We start from the raw sequence: 7,182 nt of genomic DNA on the forward strand, positions 1-7,182 counted from the left end.
TTATGTACAGTCTGCCACAGAGAAATCTGACTCCCCGCGATTTGAACACCATCTCTTAGGGGGTCAGATTTATCTGTGGCAGACTGTACCAGACCAACTGGTCGGTTTGGTTGGTGGGTATACTCAATGGTAACATTACTTCTTACCTTATTTATGGCAATCAACTTCATTTTTTTTTTAATCCCCGACCCAAAAAAGAGGGGCATTATAAGTTTGACCGCTAAGTGTGTCTATGTGTCTGTCTGTCTGTGTACGTGGCACCGTAGCTCATCAACGGGTGAACCGATTTTAATGTTTTTTTATTTATTCGATAGCAAATTTTTATGCGGTGGTTCTTAGTATATGTTTGATCCAAATCGGTTCAGCCGTTCAAAAGTTGTAGCGCAATGAATATTGAAAGTCGAGGGGATTTTTAATTTCTCTAACATATAAACTTATTATTGTTTGACGTAGGAACCTTTTCAGTCCGAGAGTGGAGATTTTTTTTTAATTAAAATCAGGTAATTAAGTCTGGGTAACGATGCTTCATGCTTTTATTGCTCGGAGTTAGTGTAACATGACTGGGGAATTCCGTGTGTGCGATCATACTATGCAAGACGTCACAATCTGACAATAGAGATCTATTAGTAATAGTACAAATAGATATTTGTACTAAAAGACAGCGAAAATAACTAAAATAAACTATATAAAGCAAATTAAATTTGCATTTTTTGCCAAAAATGTCGGATGCATTCTCACGTTGAAAAGCGTTATGTCTATTAGTAAACATTTGATGCAAAAAATCATTTGAAATTTATGATGACAACATATGTCTAATTCATTTATTAGTAATTTGGAAACATATGGCAGTAATACATACATTACACTTACAACGAACCCACACAATGGGTGATGTTAAATTAAACTATCGAAAATAATGTTTTCTTTAAACAAGGAACTCAACAAAAGCTGTGGTTAAACAATGATCGTAAAATGACTATAAATCATGTACCGTTGACATTTATTGGGATTATTATTGGCCTTGGAATGATTTCATTTACTACTTCCACCATTAAACAGTTCAAACCTGTATAATTACATATTGTATATAACCTAGGCTGGTAATTATTTTTACAAGCTTTCATTTAACTTGCAATGTAACTATGTCTCGGGTGGAATCTTGCAACTCGATTGAGCTGAAATTTTGTACATATGTTTAGTTTGGATGATGATACATAAAATACCGCCTTTTTTTTTACAAATAAAAAGGCGGTATTTTATGACATTGACAGATTGACAGCTGTCGTTAGACAGATGACAATGCGTTAGTATAATAAGCATAATCTGTTGATGCATCTAAGAACAGCTCCAGACTTGGGAACTCTTCAACGGTTTCTTGCACGAATGATCTTTTTTTCACACATTAAAAGGATTAAGATCACAACAACAATACAAGCTTGTGTCAAAAATGAAAATTTTGTAAAGAAATATTGTATAATATTAAATCTGACAAGAAAAAATAACTATAGTTCTTAGAAAATGCCAGTTGAGATATTCTCCAGCAGATGGCGATTAAGGAAACGGGCGCTAAACAGGAGATTCATTCTCGTAGACGATAGGCTAACAACCACTGCGCCGCATCGCCGCGACTTCGCCATACAGCTAAACGTAACCTTCTCTAGTTTCTTTGTAGTTGCAACTCTTGGCTCTGTCCACCCCGTTAGGAGTTAAGTAACAGTATAAAAAGGGTACCTCTCTGTAGCATTTGGTCAAAATCTATTATATTGTGCTTGAATAAAAAAGGTATGGACCTTAATGAAATAATATATTTGTTAATTATGTTGTAGGTGTAATGTTATAATTCAGTCCTTGGTCAATACATACAGAACAATGAACTTAACTTGTTTGTGGGCAATACATATATAAATAAAAACATTATATTAATTGTAGCGCTGATTTTATTCAAGTCGACTAAAAGCATCTGATATAACTTTTACTTAAGCCTTATTTTTTTGTGTATCATGTTAGTAACTTAAAACTAAACTATTTATTTTATATAATTAGTATGCAAACAATATGTATGTACCTAGCTTAAAATGTATTTAATGTTGCTCTTGCATAAAGCTGTCCTTTCACTATGTCACTGTGGTAGTCGTACTAGAAATGCGAACTGGATCTTTTTGCGTTATTATGACTTTTTGCTATAGTTTATATATAATTGGAGGGCAATAACTCGTCTGCGTGTCTGTGCGTCAAGGCTGTATTCGTAAAAGTGATCGTGGATTTTGCGTGTGTGGATAGGGAAGTTGATTTAACTTTTATTTTTATTTCATCTCAAACTAGCTGTTTGCTCTAATAACGGTAGAAAGCAATGTGTTTTTCACACAAACTTTCATCCCCTATTCTGTAATGGGTGTAAATACTTAGAGGTTGATTGTTTTTAAACAATATCACTTATTTAAATGGATTTGTTATACATGTCATACATACTTTTTAACTTAATTTTGAAAATAATTATGAGATGAAAAAATTCTGGAATCGAGCGGGAATTGAACCCGCGCCCCTGTCTTTCCGGGACAGTGCTCTTGACCACTGAGCTATCGAGACCACGCCAGTTCGGCTGAATATCTCTTATGACAATACGTCTTTAACTATCTATTCTGAATTTCTTCAAAAGTGGTACAGCTATTTAGCCTTGACTTTCGTATGTATAATTAATGCACTAATTTTTTGTAGGTAATTATGGACTAATTTTTTTTACTTCGATATTAGGTACAAAACTTATTTTTTACCATGACTAGTACTTGTAATAAAACAGTTATGTAATTATTTCCCTAAAAATACCCAATCCACAAAAGTCCAAACTTTGCATAGAATTTATTTATATTTAATTTCAATTCTGGAGAGGCGGGAAGCGAATCCCGTCCTTCCGAGTTGGCAGCCCGCTCCCGGCGCCCGTGCCAAGCCAACTGCCGGCCAAACGTCAAGATTTATGGTGATGTCCCGACTCTACGCCTTGAACGCGTTTTTATTTATGGCCGGATCGAATACGAATTTATTTGTTAATGCTGAATTAGGTAGCTATTTATACTCTGTCTCCTTCATCTTCCCCGGTTTCTTACTTAGTCGTTAAGCGTCGGAGCTTAGGATCCGCTTTACCCCTTGTCAGAACGATGGCACTTGCTCGCAAATCATCTTTCACGACATTTCGTATGATAGCCCAACTTACTGATACTTAAGTATAGAAGCCTTATAATATACCTATCAAACATTAATATAAAAAAATAATATGAAAACCCCTAAAATACTTTAGAAATTATCATTATCAATTCTGGATACGACCATAATAACCAAAACTAAAAACCAAAGTTTAACTAACTGACATACAGCGTTTCGTTTTGTTTTGGACAGAACAAGATTGAAGAATATATATCTATGTTTTTGGCCACCAGCAAATCTTTCCTCGATTCTTTTTTTTTTAAATATAATTGACTTCCGATCTACGATTCGCGATCGCGTGGAAAGCTGCCAGTCCATCTCAAGATTTTCATAACAGGTGTCCTTACAAGCTAAATTCAAACATACACCTTTCCTATAAAGTTCATTTTTCATTGTAGTTTCTTAGAGTTCTAACTAGCCTGAAAACTGATGATATCTTCCTGATATTCAAAAATCAATCGTAGATACGAAAACATAGGGTATGTTTTACATTGCCGGATGTTATTGTAAGTGGTTTTAGTTTTTTTTAAACGGAGAATGCTTCCGTTAATAGAATTTTAATGAAGTAATGTCAGGGAGAGGTTGTGCATGTCATGCTCATCTCGTCGACGTGTATGGTTCTATTGGTCAGCCAGTACGGTCCACAGAATAACTAGAGCAAATTTTATAACATATATCAACTTCATATTATTAGCGTTTCGATGGCAACACCAAATTGTTGACAGAGAGAGAGATGGTAACCCAGAAATTAGCCACCCTAATCGCGTTGTCGGTGGCTGCGTGCATTTGTTTGGACACACAGGGCATGTAGTCAAATGGGCCATTGTTTGCAACACACCATACAAACAGCCGCCATAGATCATCCATCTGGACTTATATCATGAACATAAAAAGAAAAAAAATTTTTTTTTATCAAGATATTTGTCGACACTGGAATGTTTGACACAGAATTTGAGCTCAGAAAATCTATATATTCAAGGTCCCTATTTATACAAAATGAAGTGTGTGTGTTTGCTGGATAATACGGGCAAATGATACTTGATTACTAGCAGACAACACGAAAGTGAATCGTTGAAAAGGTGGTTGAAGAAACAAAAGTCCCAGGTTCGCATCCTACATGTACTATAAGGAAAACATCCTGTGGAAGCCTGTACGTTGATTAACTATTAGATACGGTTCCTAACATTCGCCTTTAGACATATTGAATACAATCTAACACTAACAGGTACAAACTTCATAAAAACTTATATAAGAAGAATTTTGTCTCTCCTTTGACTGTATTCTCGACTATATATTAGGGTGAGATGTCTTGAAGCCAAAAAATTCGCCTGACTGCGCTTGCCAGACGTCAACCCTCTTTAGCATAAGAGGAGGAACATTAAAAAGGAAATAAATGTGGCGTGTGGTTCCGCCCTACAATAGGACCACTCCATATCCTCCCGTAGATATCGTACGAGGCGACACATCCTACAACAAGAGCATTCCTAAGTTCGGTTGACGTCAAACAGGCGGCCGGTAGTAAAATCACAGTCGAATCTTAAAAATTTTTTAATTTTTTAATACGCTGACCGCAACCGAGACGACATCTCGAGACGAAAGAGCAAGATTAAAAACGAAATAAAATTTGTTATAGTTTTCTGCTAACGGTACATAGATGTGAGTGGGCATCTATATTTGCCGAATGTATTCCATCTTCCATCAAAGTGAAGATAATTACTTGGTACAGTTAGCAGCGATAGCATCGGCTGTTTAACAACTTTATTATAGAACCTTTGTGATAAAGAATTGATTGAATTTGCGCGGGAAATTGGAGATGACCGCTGTTTGAGTGGAATTTTACAACATCATCGATTTGATGTATGTGTTGACGCACTTTCAGAGAAACTAGCGGCTCGCCCCGGCTTTCATCTATCTCTGTACTAAATTTCATCAAAATTGGTCCTTAGTAGTTTTATAGTTTATTAATTACAAAGAAACAAAAAAGTATCCTTAATTCGCTATTGGTCTATTCCTTGGCCTTAGAACAGGTCTACACCATATCGTCTAGTAGATATCGTACGAGGCGATTAAGGGAAACATAGTCTTGGCAGCTGATAGACAACAATAGCATCTCTAAAACGAGAGAGGGGGGTGAATCTAAGTTCTTGAAATTTTCGCAAAAATTAATGATTTTATTTTACAAATAGTAGGCAAAATTCTAATATGACATTTGCATTTACAATATAGAATTATGTATGCACTAATAGTTATAGCGTGGTTACAAACAAATAGGCTAATCTCGTGTAATGTTTGTCTCACCGCAGGCTATTGACATTGCTCTGGTTTCTTCATCAGCCGAGAACAACGGTGTCGCGGTTGCATGCCATCAATCGTGTTTGGATATTTGGTTAGTTTAGGGTTGCCATCGATCACGATTTTTCCGGCACTCTATATATTTGTATGTCATTGACAGTCTCGATTTCTATGCCATTGTCCCTCGTGCCAACGGCCTATTAATTTATCCCGATTTTTATTATAAACTAATCGAGTCACTGACACACTGTTATCGAGGAAATGGTCGCGAGCCCCGTGTAGATGGCGGCAAACAACTTGAGCATTCGCAGAAGTCTGGTTCTGCTATTTTGAACTCTATTCCAAGGAAATAAAAATGCGCAAACGTCCACTGCGCAAACTATACAGGATCGTACTTGTATTGGTTGTAATTATATCTCAAACTATATTCAATCTGGAAATGTTGATAGTGTCGTGCGTATTTGGACTGAGTACGTTTCACGGCGATCTGTTCGATTAGTTATTTCTCTTCATATAGTTTTTTCTTTCTTTCTAGTGTTTAATATATGACAATCGTTGAAAAATTCACTCAATTTCTCGGAAAGAATATAATTATTATGTAGTCATTGCGTATAGTAAATTGTGCCAGGCAGGTCTTTACGCTAGGCCGTCTCTGCCGTGCATCCAGGAGACCTGCAGGCCACCCATTCCAAAAGGATTCCAATGCAACTCAGTTCGATTTAGGAACCTAAAGTTCATACTAAAAATTAAGTCGATGGTTTACCACTCGCATTTGTCTATTACTGGTAAAATTATACCAGTAATATATATATATATATATATATATATTGATGTGACAAGGGTCAGTGTTGTTGATATCTCGCTGCATTGCTATCTCAGTTCAGATGAAATATATAATATTAGGTCCTTGCATATGAAAAATAAACTAACTTGGACGTGGTATGCGATGGATCCGCTTCCACAATAGCCTTTAATTAATTCTTCATTATCAACTAGAGTCTCCGGCCGTCCACGGGGCTTGTTCTGCAGGTCGAAATTTCCAGAACGAAAACGTTGGAACCATAAACGCACTGTGTTTTCTTTTGCGACACGACCGCCATACACATCATTAACCCTTCGAGCCGTTTCCGCAGCACCGGTGCCACGGTGGAACTCGTACTCGTAAATAACGCGATATTTCAAGTTTTCCATTTTGTAAACTGAGTGACGCAAACAAAAAATCCAAAAAAAAAAAATGAATGACGGTTCACGAAACACAAATACATGTGTAAATATAGCTGTATAAATTTGAATTTGGAATTCCTAACCAAAGAGGAGAAATTTGCGATTGAAGTGGCCAGTACAACAAAACGCCAATTGCATGTGTAAGGACCTAATATTATATTTAGATATTTATTCATATTGGGCACAAAGATTCAGGGCATTGACCTAACTTCCGTTTGGTTTTTACAACCTTCTTTCACGTGTCTGTATGAACGTAATCTTGTAAATTTCCTTCCATCGTTGGAAGACCTGGATTAGTGAAGAGACCGAGATGTGGAGATCACTTGAGGAGGGCGGGAACACAACAATCAATCAATCAATGTAAAGTAATAAAATTTATTGTAAAAGAGTGATTTCCTTTTCCATCAATAAATGTATATGCCAAAATCTTTTCGAAAACTATTGATAATGCTCGTTACCACTATTTTC

General features: G+C 36.2%; 1 non-coding gene across 1 annotated transcript; it reads right to left on the bottom strand.

Annotated features, from left to right (window-relative positions):
• Positions 1-2,513: 2,513 nt before the first annotated feature.
• TRNAS-GGA (transfer RNA serine (anticodon GGA)) lies at positions 2,514-2,587 on the bottom strand. Its single transcript has one exon. It is a non-coding gene; the product is annotated as a tRNA-Ser (tRNA).
• Positions 2,588-7,182: the final 4,595 nt, after the last annotated feature.

This window comes from Plodia interpunctella, chromosome 10, assembly GCF_027563975.2.
Source record: "Plodia interpunctella isolate USDA-ARS_2022_Savannah chromosome 10, ilPloInte3.2, whole genome shotgun sequence".
NCBI classification, from domain to species: Eukaryota; Metazoa; Arthropoda; class Insecta; order Lepidoptera; family Pyralidae; genus Plodia; species Plodia interpunctella.